The sequence below is a fragment of the Chamaea fasciata genome, unplaced genomic scaffold, assembly GCF_029207755.1.
Source record: "Chamaea fasciata isolate MVZ Bird 193981 ecotype frontalis unplaced genomic scaffold, bChaFas1.0.hap1 SCAF_32, whole genome shotgun sequence".
Classification (NCBI taxonomy): Eukaryota; Metazoa; Chordata; class Aves; order Passeriformes; family Sylviidae; genus Chamaea; species Chamaea fasciata.
This window is the reverse complement of record NW_027094117.1, coordinates 889067-902795: the sequence shown is the minus strand read 5'-3', so window position 1 is coordinate 902795 and position 13729 is coordinate 889067. Positions and strand designations below refer to the sequence as shown.

Below are 13729 nucleotides of genomic sequence, written 5' to 3'. Positions count from 1 at the left end.
CATGCAAAAACTACCTGGAAGGTTCTCCTGTGTCACCAAGGAGCAGAAAGAATCCTCCCAGGGCACAGGCTATTGCCCAAAGGATGCAAGAGGAACTGTGAAAATGCAGCCCTAAGGACGCCTGATAGCCCAGCCTGAACACTGAGGAGGAACAAGGATGGGAGAAAACCAAAGGAAACGTGTCCTTTGGTCACTGATGCTTCTGACTAAAACCATCAAGGCTCCTTCCATCTGGCATCTTTGTTCTAGTTCTAAAAACTAATTCTTGGCTTGAAACAGGGGAAAATGGGAAGTTGATGCATGGGGAAGAGAGGTGGCGGGGCCGGGTGGGTGGGAGCAGCGGGATGAGCTCTTGCGGGAGCTCTTGGCTTTCCCTGGGAAGAGGAAAGGGGCTGGATGCAGCTCCTTGTGCAGGACTGCACAGGCAGTGATTCCTGCAGGGATGAGAGTGGGTCGTGGTGTTATCTTGTCCCAGGTGCACAAGATGGACCACGGAGGATTTCGGCGAGGGAAGAATGCAATCAATCATTATGATTGGTAAAGCATTGTTCAACTTTATTGCTCATAACATCCGTTATTATACTTTTGCCCGAAGCGTTCAGCATACTTGTCAAATTATAATTGGTTAGCATCCACTACTCATCTATACTTGATTGGCTATATCAAGCGTGAGAAGGTTCTTCCCCTTGGCATGCTGAAAACTTTGGAGACGTGCTTACTGCTATGCTCTATTAACCACAAGTTCTTTTATCTTTGGCCTGTAACCGTGCTTCCTGCTGTCCCAAGGACAGCTTGTCTTAGCAGCACGTAGGCTGCTAGCACTTGGTATCGGGCCATAAGGCCTCTAATGATCCGTGGCCTTGCTCTGCTAACCATTCTTCAACAATGGACCTGGGCTGTGGAGCCCATGGAGAGCGGGAGCTGCTCCCAAATCCCACCTGATCCTGCTTCATCCACCCTGTCCCAGTCCTGCTCCACCCATGCCACCTGTTCCCACTCCAGAATCCAAGCCTGATCCTGCTCCATCCATTCCACACCAATCCTGCCCCATTCATCCTGCACCAAACCTGCCTCATCTATCCATGCCCACTGATCCTGCTCCATCCAACCTGCACCAATCCTGCCTCATCCATCCCAACTGATCCCCCTCCAGCATCCAGCCCCGATCCCACTCCATAATTTCATCTGATCCTGCTATGGACCCCTGCTCTGATTGGAATCCCCCCCTGATCCAAGTCCGTCCATCCTGCCCCAATCTCCCTCTGGAATCCCACGCTGATCCCCTTCCGTACCTAAGGTCAGGCCCTTGCTTCCCACATCTTTTCCTGCAGAAAGACAAGATCCATCAGATTCCAGCACAGATCACACACCAGGATTAATCCCAGCATCCATCCTGGGATCCACACAGAGGGGATCCAGAGCTGGATCCGCCACTGGCACTCACTGGCTGCCATGTTGTATCCATTCCTGTCCCTCTTCCCTTGGGAAACAAAGTGGGATCAGTGTCAGTGGCACAGGATTCCTGGAGCGGTGCTGGGTGGATGCCCCTTCCTGACCCCCATGCAGTGTCTTACCAGATTGGAGCTTCCAGACTGTAAGAGACGGTCTGAAGATCCCTCATCTGCCCCACCACCATGGTCAAGGACAGAGACTGAAACCCCTCGAAGGGACTTGAAAATCTCAAGACGGGAGTTGTGGCCTGGCTGAGCTGGGATGTTGGCCAAGTGCTGCCTGCAGGTGTGTTTGATGGAAAAACCCAGCACCCACATGGGAACATCAGAACCTGAGCAGAAACAATGGGCAAGTCACGGTGAAGTGACCGCGCCTGCTGACTCGTACTGGTCGACACCGTACCTGCTGACGACCGACTTGTTCTGAGTTCTCTAAATGAACGCACTGCAATGATTTCCCCCACCTGTTTGGCCAACTGCCTGTCACTTCGGAGAGGACTATAAAAACCCCTGAGGTAACACAGACTTTGTGATCTCCCCACTGGAGAAACTCACGTCTATAGGCATCTTCAAAAGCCTCGAAGACTCCACCCTCCATGCTGGTAGCTATAATCCCCTTGCCCTCTTTTCTGTCTTTCTTACTATTCTCTTTTCTCTCCCCACTATGGCATTTGTTGGCACTAAATCAAGGTTCATTTGTGATTGAGTAAACTGAGTTTGTCCCCTGCTGTGTCTTTTGTGCTCTGAGATCCCTAAAATGAACCATCACCAAGCCCGCTTGTGGGAGCGGATCGTGACATTAAATTGGCGTCACGGACAGGATCTGGATGGACAGAGGGGTTGCGGGTTTTACATAGTTTGTAACAGTGGAAGGAGCCTCGTCTCAGCCGCACCTAGCACGCCACTTGGGTGAGCGCTGTTAGAACGCAAGGGGGGCGAGGGAAAATTCCCGCAGACCGCACGCACCCAGGCGAATATCACTCCCTGTCGTCAGGATTTCACAACAAGATCTCATTGTGCAAAAGATGGGACCGTGGTTAGATTTTTGTGTGTGTGTGTGTTTTGGGCTGCTTGGCGTAGTTGAGGAGACAACCATTTGTAACTAAGGTGAACCTCCCAGGCAGTTTTGGTCTCCTGGCCCATTCCAGCGAAGCAAAGGGAAACAGAGTTTTAGCTGTGCCTTTGGTGTAACTTGAAGTGTACCTCCCTGAGAGTGGTTTTGGTCCCTTCAGAAAATGAATGAAAAAGATGAGAATGCATTTTATGCTTTGCGTGCAAAACATGGTGCTAGACCTTCTCCAGACGGAGCAAGGTGGGCACAGAATAATTGGTTTCACTTTGAAAACATTGTAGATAGAATATATTCTTTGCAACATGATGCTAGATCGAAACTGGGCAGAAATAAAAGCCTTCTTTGCTCAGTTTTGGGGGCCTGTCTTTCAGCAGCCGTAGAAACCTGTTTTGAAGGGGAAAGTGAGGAAAAAGCAGCCATAGAATCCCTGCCAAATTTGGTAGAAGCTTTGCAAAAACAATTAGAACAGGAAAGAAATCAGAATTATTTGCTGCAGATTTCCCTTGCAGAAGGGCAAAGTAAAACCTGAAATTCTGCAGATTCACCCACAGAAATAGAAGGAAAGGAGACATCCAACATTAAACAAATATACCCTCAGAAGGAATTAGTACACATGCAAAATTATGGGGAACACTGTTGCTCCAACTTGAGACCTCTCATTCAAACAGAATAGAATTCTATAAATGAAGAGGATGGTGATCCCCACAGAACTACCAAAGAAATACCACACACAGCCACTGAATTAGCTCAATTAAAGAAAGAATACTCCAGCCTCCCTAGTGAATTAGAGACGGAGGATGTTTTTCGAGTCTCCCTCACAGGAGGCGAGCAAATTAAATGAAGTGAACAAGAAGCAAGTGGCTCTTGGGGACATGGAGTTTTCTTAACAGCAGGAAATAGGCGTGCTCCATGGTCCCTGACACAGCGTGCAGCTTACTGGGCAGGGGGGTTAAACCCCCCTGAGAGGGGCGACCCTCTGGCAATAGTCGGCACCTCAGACCGACTCCTAGAAAACATAGACAAAGCTGCATGCTTGCAAATGATACATGAAAGAAAATGAATCTCTGGCTGTGAGTCACCAATGCTCAATGCCTGTCAAACCTGAGATTATGACCCCTCTAATTCGAGGTTTGCCAGAGTCTTTTAAACCAACAGCAATTCTTCTTCAAAAACCAATAGCATCTATCTCTTTGCTAGATAGACTTGGAAGATTTCTTGGACAGACAAGAGATCAAACTGCTTCCACCGACTCCACTGACTCCTCACCTTTTACAACTCCTAGCACACAATCTAACAGCAGTCATAAACTTTGGACATGGACTCAGGTAGCAGAGGAGTTAATAAGTTACAGTAGAAAATATGGACCAGTGAAGTACCCCGAGGACAAACCAGAAAACCCCCGGGGGGGTCAGGCACATTGCCTCTTCTAATGAAAAATCAGCAAAGGGAAAACAAATTTCCAAGCGGCAGCAACTGTGGTCGCTAGGACTGAAAAGGGAAGTGCCGCAAGAAATAACGGATCAATTGCCTTATGATAAATTGGCTAAAATAATTTCTAATTGGCCCTGTCCCAAACCTATTGTGTTGGAATCGTCCAACCAACAACCCAGTGCACCTCCTCTTCCACAAGCCTTGGGCAACAAGCCACAACATTCCCTTACACAAGTTGTAAACAATGAGACACAGCAAGTGCGGGGTGTTCATCAACGGAAAAGAATTTCCCACTTAGAAAGCCTTGCTTTGCAGATCCCCTGAGAGAAAATACAAAAACCTTCTCAAGAAGTAAAATTTTGGGGTGTCTGGTGGAAAGGAGGTATGACATGTATCCCAGCTGACACCCTAACCTCCTCAGATCAAATTCAAGTGCCTGAGTCCAGGAAAGATCTACAGCATGCCTTGGGATTAGTAGTGTTTTGGGGAAAAGACATTCCAGATTTTTCCATTTTTGCCAGGCCTCTTTATGATTTGTTGAGAAAGGGAGTAAAATGGGACTGGAGCCCATCTCAGGAAGAAGCAGTACAATTGTTGATTTTTGGAGCCACAGCTCATCAGGCCCTAAGCCCTATCCAGCCAACAGATCCTTTTCAGGTAGAATGGGGGTTTGCTTCCTCACGGTTGTCAGTACACATATGGCAGTGGGTTCCTGAGGGTCCGACATGGCCTGCTGGTTTTTATTCCCGTGGTTTCAGAGATGCTGAAAAGAGGTATATTACCAGGGAAAAAGGCTTGTTTGTGGTTAGCCTAGCTTTCCTAGAAGTAGAGAAGATTGTACAACAACAACCAGTTGTTTGGAGAGGGCCTTTCCAAGTTTTTAAGTCAGTCACTGCTGGGACTCCCCCAGCTGACGGGGTGGCCCAGACAGCCTCAGGAAGAAAGTGCTGTGCTCAGATTGTAACATTATTAGAACATCCTTGTATCATTATTGTAACGTCTTCTCAAGAACTGAAGGAGCTGTGAAAAAACTGGCAGTACAAGAAGCAGAAAACTTTGGGAGCATCCAAGACAAACCTGCCTCAGTTATAGCCCCTCCCTTTTCCCCCAAACAGTCAGCAAATCCTCGCTTTACTGATGCTTTTCCTTTTGGCCCAACAGCTCCAAGCATAGTTCCCTCACTACGGGGACCAAGGGATTCCAAGGATCCAGCACGTTACCCTGGACAACCTGTTTTGCTGGACCTCCCCACGGTGGGAGAGGTACCACTAGTGCTAAGACCCCCTCTGAAGAAATACCCACGGCTAACCTTTGATGCTCTAGGGAAAGAGTATGGAATAAATGCACAGGGAAGAATGTCCATCATTCTAACTTTCTTCCTTCTGGTGGCAGATTCTGTTGTGCTTACTTCTTACAGGAGAACTCCGAGGGACATGAAGGCCATGGAAACCATGATAAATATCTTAAATTGGGAATTCTAAACAGGATTGATTCAGTAGTATTATTGAACAAATTGGCTGTTACAACTAGGGATTTGACCAAATTAGAACAAGCATTGCAGTTATCCTTATTGGCTTTGGGGACACATCAGTGGTTGCTATCAAACATATTAGCAAATTGGGAAAAGTAGATGTGAAGGATCACAAAATGATAATTGATGCACTTGGTGCTACACAAAACAATGCTTCTTTGGCTCTTAGCTGCATCCAGACACAGCTTTGGATGCAGACAGTTGTAGCCTCAATCATATGGGAAGGAGAAGAAGGCACTTTTCCTCCTGAAATTCGGAAAATAATTTGGGACAATGCAAATGATTTTGAAAAGGAATTCCAATTCTGGTGGAAATTGGTCAACTTTACCTCTAACCCCAATACCAACACAGTTACAGCTTTTGTAAGAACCGTATGTAATGCCTTAGTGCACTTGATATTGTTCATGCAGTCATAGCTCAAGACATTTGTTTGGACACAGAGCAAAAAGATTTGTCGCTTTGAAGTACACCCTAAGGAAACTCCTGAAACAGTGCTTGTGTATATAGGCAATGGATGTGCTTGTGGAAGGACTGCTTGTGATGTTGTAGTTGTAGAAAATGTAGTGGTGGATACTAAAAATCACTCCAATTTTTGTGTCTGTAATTTTACCACAATTCCAGGATGTGACTTTTCTTGTTCAGCCCCAGTTACATCCTACCACCTTTTCCAAACAAATTTTACCATGTTTCACCAGATAACGCCTGTCCTCATAGGAATGAATCTGACTTGAATTAAACAAATGTTGCTTCACCAAGACTTAGTAGGAGTTTTGGAAAAGATCAAGAAAAGTGGACAGAAAACTTTAGTGACAGTCTATCATGATGTGAAAGAAATACATGGTGTTTTAGAAAGGGTCCAAAAGGATGCTGAATACAGGTGGTGGGATACCCTTTTTGGGTGGTCACCTACTGCCACAGGTATCCGGAACAAAGTGTGTCATCCCATTGTTGTTCTTTTGATTTTGGTGTAGATTGGTTTTGTCTTATCAGTCGTTTTATACATCCTCAATTGGAAAATGATGAAGAAGTTGACACACTTGGCATCTATCATGGAAGCACACAGTTTAGTCAAGACCCCTTTTGCAAGAGACACTCCCAAAGTTATTGACACCAGACGTACTACCCAAACAGCGGAAATTAGACCTGCAACAGCGGATTCATTTGAAATTGTTGGTTGCTTGTTTTGATTATTGTTGTTTCTTTGAACGATGTAAGGTTGTCATCAAAATTAAGCTTTTGTTTGAAACTTGTTATAACTTGAAGAAATTTGATGATTTGTTTTGAATATTTTGAAGAAATTGTTTTAATCAATATTGATTGATTTTGTTCTGTTTCTATTTCGTTTTTCTATTTTTTTCTCTTTCTCTCTCTTTCTTTCACACACACTCTCTACTGTCTCTGTTTTTTCCGGGATATGCTACTAACATGGACGAGTCCTGAAGACTTCACAAGACTAGGGAAGCCTGCTGAAGTAGCTCTCTTGACGACAATCGTGAGTCCCGGGCTGGTGTAAGAGACGGTCCGAAGATCCCTCATCTGCCTCACCACCATGGTCAAGGACAGAGACTGAAACCCCTCAAAGGGACTTGAAAATCTCAAGACGGGAGTTGTGGCCTGGCTGAGCTGGGATGTTGGCCAAGTGCTGCCTGCAGGTGTGTTTGATGGAAAAACCCAGCACCCACATGGGAACATCAGGACCTGAGCAGAAACAATGGGCAAGTCACGGTGAAGTGACCGCGCCTGCTGACTCGTACTGGTCGACACCGTACCTGCTGACGACGGACTTGTTCTGAGTTCTCTAAATGAACACACTGCAATGATTTCCCCCATCTGTTTGGCCAACTGCCTGTCACTTCGGAGAGGACTATAAAAACCCTAGAGACTCCCGCTCACTTTTGAGATCTCCCCACTGGAGAAACTCACGTCTATAGGCATCTTCAAAAGCCTCGAGGACTCCACCCTCCATGCTGGTAGCTATAATCCCCTTGCCCTCTTTTCTGTCTTTCTTGCTATTCTCTTTTCTCTCCCCACTATGGCATTTGTTGGCACGAAATCAAGGTGCATTTGTGATTGAGTAAACTGAGTTTGTCCCCCGCTGTGTCTTTTGTAGTCTGAGATCCCTAAAACGAACCATCCTGAACCCCGCCTCTGGGAGCGGATCGTGACACGCTGCGGGAGCGGCTGCCCGCGGTCTCCTTCCCGCCGCTGCCTCGGCTGAGCCCATTCCCCTGCTTGCGCTGGCAGGTGCCATCAAATGCATCCCAAGATCCCATCTCCCCACCTGAAGCCTCCAGTGCCCAGCCTGTCCTGGGCTGGTGGCAGCCAGCCTGACAAAAACCAACAGCCACGAGCCACCAGCGCCCAGGGGCTCAGAAGCAGGTGAGGGACGCTTTGGTTGGCAGGAGCGGAAGGGCCGGGGCTGCTCCCCTGCCTCTCTTTGCCTTGGGTTAGGATTCAATTTTCTTGCCTCTGTCCGAGGGGATAAAGGCATGGTTTTTCTCCAACACAGGGCAGGTTTTTTCTCTAGCATGGAGCCTTCCCCATGGCCCTTCTGGCCTTCCCCAGGCCCCTTCTGCCCTCTTGCAGAACCAGTGGCATTTTCCGCCACACGCAGTTTGTAACCCAGAGTCGAGTGCAGCCCAGAAGGCTCCAAGCAAGTCCTTCCAGGCTGACTCTGCAGATGCCGAGGCTGCTCTGGCCTGGAAATTGCTTGGAAAAATTTAAAGCAGAACAACACGTTGCCGTGGCAGCAGCCTTGCACTTGGAAGGGAAATCAGCTCCTGCAAAGGAGGGAATGATTACGTTTGGTGGGGAAAACCTGCCACAGCCGATCACTGTGAATCGGCTGACATTACCACCTAGGACCCCAGATGAGCCCTTGCCGTCCGCCCCGCCGCATCCGAGCAATTCGGGGAGAGGACTGTCACCCTCTGAGGAAGCTACCTTAGAGGATGAGGCAGCCCGTTATCATGAGAATGAAAACAGTGCTCAACAGGGTCGGGGCAAAAAAAGGGGCAGAGTTGATTGGCAGGGCATTATGAGGGAAGCTTTGGAGAGCGGAGATTCAAGTGCTGTAGCAACATTACAAGAAATACAGGAAGATAAACAAGCGTTTCCAGTGGCATACATGCCTAACGCTGCAGGAGGGATGGATGTAACAGTATCCCCTTTAGACTGGAAGCTATTAATGCAATTGCGGAACACGGTCAATGAATCTGGACTGCACGGTGAGCCTACCAAACAAGTGCTAAATTATATTTTGGGAGCTGGACTGTTGCTCCAGGAAGACATGAAAAATCTTTTGAAAATGATTGTCTCAATCACAAATAATGCTTTGGCAGGCTCATTGGCAGGCCTTGTGTCAAGAAGCAATTGATGTGCAGAGGGGGCCAGGTGATCCTTTGTGGGGGGCCACACTAGAGCATTATATGGGAACAGGAAATTTTTCAACACCACAGGCTCAGGCAATGTTAGGTCCTGATCTCATTAGAGAGACTATGCGTTTAGCAAGGCTGGCATATGGAAAGGTTAGAACTGATAGTACTGCACCCTCTTCTATGAATGTGAAGCAGGGGAACCAAGAGTCATTTTCTGCATTTGTCGATCGTGTCTCAGCCGCAATCGAAAGGGCTGGTGTTCCTTTACACATGCAAGGAGCACTTCTTTGGGAGTGCGTCATGCAAAATTGTAATCCCCAAACAAAAGCAATTCTTGTTACTCTCCCGGGTGATTGGGGTGTAGTGCAGTATTTAGATCATATGAGTAGGATCCCTCAGGGAACGCAGGCTATGCTAGTTGAGGCTGTTAAGGACCTGACAGAAACTATCAAGGGGAGGCAGTCACAAGCTCAGGCTTTTGCTGCTGCCGCGCTGCAACCATTCCGTGCAGGAAGGAGCCAAGGGTCCACTAAGCCCAAGGCGCAATTAAAATGCTTCGATGCGGAAAGCCTGGACATATGAGGAAGGAGTGCCGAGTGGGACAAGTCTGGTGCCAGGATTGTCAAGCGGACAACCACTCAACAGACGCCGGCCGAAAGAAGTCAGGAAACGGACGGCGGAGCGCGAGGAGCCGCGGCGCAACGACACCAACAGCAGCTCAAGTCTACCCAGCCTCCCCCTCCTCCCTGCCGGCAGCCTACGCCCCGCCACAAGGGGAAGCATCGGCTTGGACTTGGCAGCCGCAGTAGGTGTTGTGCTAAAGGACAATAAACCTATTAAAATCCCTACCGGAATTAAAGGACCTGTTTAAGTTAATGGACAGTCATTTGGGGCTTTGTTACTGGGACGGTCATCTGCAGCCCTGAAAGGACTAGTGATAATACCTGGAGTAATCGACTGGTAGTAGCTCCTGAAAAAATCCAGCGTACTGCTCCTTGGAGGTATTTAGGGTGGACGATAGCTGACGCTACCATCTCACCACAGAAGCTAGAGCTGCGGACTCAAATTGCCACTCTACATTTTGCACAGTGCCTTCTTGTTGATCTCCAGTGGCTCCGGCCCGTGGTCGGCTTCTCCAATGATGGTTTGGAAGCCCTTCGTCCACTGCTGAAAGGCACTGATCCTGCATCGCCAGTTGTGCCGTCTCAGCAGCAGCACGAACTGCTGCAACAGTTAGCAGATACCACAGCTAACCCAACTGTGTCACGGATGCTGCCCGATACTGCAGTGGAACTCACGATTCTTGCTGGGCCGAACCATTTTTTATGGCAGCTCTCACCCAGCTGGATGCCAAGGACACGCCACTGGTGCTGGAGTGGCTTTTCACAACGGTACAGCCCCGTACCACGATTCAGAGCCGTGTTGCTAACCTTGCTGCCTTCATTAAAAAAGGCCGAATTCGGTGCCGACAGGTTACAGGGGCAGAACCGGACACAATCTATCTGCCACTTTGGAATGAGGACCTGATGTGGTATCTTTATCATTCCCCTGAATTACAGGACAGTCTTTTGGGAACAGCACAGGATGTGCAGTTAAGATTGCTCAAAAACCCTCTACTACAGTGGGTGCGCTCCAATGAATGGATAGAAAAACCACGTGTATCCCATAGACCTTTGGAAAATGCGCTGACTGTATACACAGATGCAGGCAGAAAATCCAGACGAGCGGCAGCTGTCTGGATGGAGGAGGGCACGTGGATGAAGAAATTATTGGAGGCGACTACTGAGGACTCATTGCAGACGCTAGAATTAAGGGCTGTCCTTTGGGTCATTATGAATTGGCCTGGTCAGGGTGTAAATATTGTCACAGGCTCATAATACGTAGTAGGGGTGGTGCTGCGGATTGAGGATGCATTGATAAAGGATATAAAGAATGACAGGTTATGGGAACTTCGGAGGCAGCCAAGGCAAGCTGTTCGGCTGCGCTCAGCTCCTTTTGAAATTTTGCATATTCGAAGCCACAAATGGTCAGAAGGTTTGGGTCAGGGTAATGCCATAGCTGATCAGTTGGTTTCTGTTGCAGTACCACAAGACGAATTTCAGCAGGGCCCCAATGGATACCTAGCAAATGGATCCGTCCCGCTAATGACCCTGCAAGAGCGACATCGCTACTGGACAGCCAGGGTTAGAGGGGGTACACTTAATTGAAGATTTAGGGGCAAGAGAAAACCTGCAACTGCTCTGGCGGTTTCACAAGACAGTACAGAGAGTGGTTGCTTTGCACAGCAGTCATGTTTTGGCAGCAATATGTAAGCAGGGAGTGGGGATTCCCCAGCAATGGCAGGTGGCACCGGAGAATCGGGATCATATGTGTCATCGCTATCGTCCTAGGACCAGGCACAGGGAGAGGCGGAGCTGAGGTAGAGTCGGTTTGGGTGCCTCCACAACCGAAGGAAAACATTTGGGTTACTTTAGCCAACAAAACGGGGCAGGAAGCAATATGCCTGTCCCTGTCCTCTCCTGGTAATCCCTTCTCCACCTGTTTGGTAGGGATACCCCTGGAAGAGCTGCCCTGCCCGGTCTCAGTACACAGCTGCCGCCGTAATGATTCTCAGTCATATGCTGATCAATGGGATCAGATGGTCCCACACTTTCCAGGGGCCCACCTGGAACCACAGGAGTTGGAGTTGCTAAGATCGGTTAAAGCAGATTGGTGTGCAAACTTGAACTGGTCAAGCATACGCAGGCAGAATCCACAGTCCAATTCCACAGTGAACGCGAATTCCTCTCTGCCTGTGTATAGAAATGCCTCTCTGTGGTGTAACTATACCAGTGGGAAAAATTCCCACTCCTCCAATACTCCTATTCAACTCCCCCCAAGAGTGTTTCTTATTTGTGGAGACAGAGCATGGGCAGGTATTCCATCACGGCTGGTAGGTGGACCTTGCACATTGGGTCGCCTCTCGTTACTTACCCCCAATACTTCTATGATTTTGCAAAAGTATAAACAGCACCACAGGGCTACTGCTTGTACTTTTTGTACCTTGCTTTTTTCGCTGCTTGCAACAGATGATGTATCGTGTAGCAGAAACAGTAACTACTCGACAGGCTGCCTTTGTTGCACAAAATAAAAAAGGGGGAATTGTTGAAGAATGGTTAGCAGAGCAAGGCCACGGATCATTAGAGGCCTTATGGCCCAATACCAAGTGCTAGCAGCCTACGTGCTGCTAAGACAAGCTGTCCTTGGGACAGCAGTAAGCACGGTTACAGGGCAAAGATAAAAAGAACTTGTGGTTAATAGAGCGTAGCAGTAAGCACGTCTCCAAAGTTTTCAGCATGCCAAGGGGAAGAACCTTCTCACGCTTGATATAGCAAACCAAGTATAGATGAGTAGTGGATGCTAACCAATTATAATTTGACAAGTACGCTGAACGCTTCGGGCAAAAGTATAATAACGGATGTTATGAGCAATAAAGTTGAACAATGCTTTACCAATCATAATGATTGATTGCATTCTTCCCTCGCCGAAATCCTCCGCAGTCCATCTTGTGCACCTGGGACAAGATAACACCACGACCCACTCTCATCCCTGCAGGAATCACCGCCTGTGCAGTCCTGCGCAAGGAGCTGCATCCAGCCCCTTTCCTCTTCCCAGGGAAAGCCAAGAGCTCCCGCAAGAGCTCATCCCGCTGCTCCCACCCACCCGGCCCCGCCACCTCTCTTCCCCATGGATCAACTTCCCATTTTCCCCTGTTTCAAGCCAAGAATTAGTTTTTAGAACTAGAACAAAGATGCCAGATGGAAGGAGCCTTGCTGGTTTCAGTCAGAAGCATCAGTGACCAAAGGTCACGTTTCCTTTGGTTTTCTCCCATCCTTGTTCCTCCTCAGTGTTCAGGCTGGGCTATCAGGCGTCCTTAGGGCTGCATTTTCACAGTTCCTCTTGCATCCTTTGGGCAATAGCCTGTGCCCTGGGAGGATTCTTTCTGCTCCTTGGTGACACAGGAGAACCTTCCAGGCGGTTTTTGCATGAGCTGCTGCTGTGATGTCACAGGAGCATTGCCACGTCCCCGTGGTGTTGCTCTTACTGTGGGACACAGAGGCTGCAGTGTCCAGAGCGGCTCTGGGCGCCTGCTCCTTGCAGGAGGATCCTCCTGCCCGAGGCATTCCCAGCGGTCAGCCCACACCCTGACGGCTGTCCTTCTGTGCTTGCAGGGCTACAGTCTGCAGACGTGTGCAATGCAGCCAAAATGTTCCAGAATTTGGTTGCTGCAGTTTGCAGCCTGAACTCCGTGGCTTATTCGGTGTATTTCTTGACCCACTTGGCAAGTAAGTCAAGCTTTTCCCTCGGTGCAGCATCTGTGGCTTTGAGCTTGCTGTGTGCTTTCTGTTCTTCCTCGGGAACTGGGTTGACTTTGTAACCAAATTGCCATGAAGACACCATTGGTTTGGGAGAGCTGCTGCCAGCGGCTGCAGCTGAAAAAAGTGGGTGTCTGCAGCCAGCAGGGTGTGCACAGCATTTGCAGGGGAGAGTTGCTGGGGGAGTTCCGTACTCTCAAGGGGAGAGTGTGTGGCAGCCGAGCCTGGAACTCCCTCCGTTTGCTGGTCCGGCCCAGAACTGACACAGCCCAGTATTTGGTGCTGTTCTCTTGCTTGCTGTGTGAAGGGATTGTGGCTCCTGGAGGGATGCTGTGAAAGCAAAATGCTCTCTTGGGGTTGCTTTGCTCTGTGGCATTTCCCACCACAGGCATTTCTTTTCCTGACAGCATCTGGTTCATGTTCCTTCTCCCATTGCAGGGCACCTGACAGGTGGATCTCGAGCAGCTCCTCCTTTGGTGAGTTCAAAGGGAACCTTTGGTGTTTGGAATTGT

General features: G+C 48.6%; 3 pseudogenes; 2 read left to right on the top strand and 1 right to left on the bottom strand.

Moving 5' to 3' along the window:
• LOC136303275 (uncharacterized) overlaps window positions 1-2049 on the bottom strand; it is a 32165-nt pseudogene extending 30116 nt beyond the window's left edge.
• Window positions 1-13729, top strand: part of LOC136303296 (class I histocompatibility antigen, F10 alpha chain-like) — a 255646-nt pseudogene that overhangs the window by 98899 nt on the left and 143018 nt on the right.
• Window positions 2735-4278, top strand: LOC136303274 (uncharacterized; annotated as a pseudogene).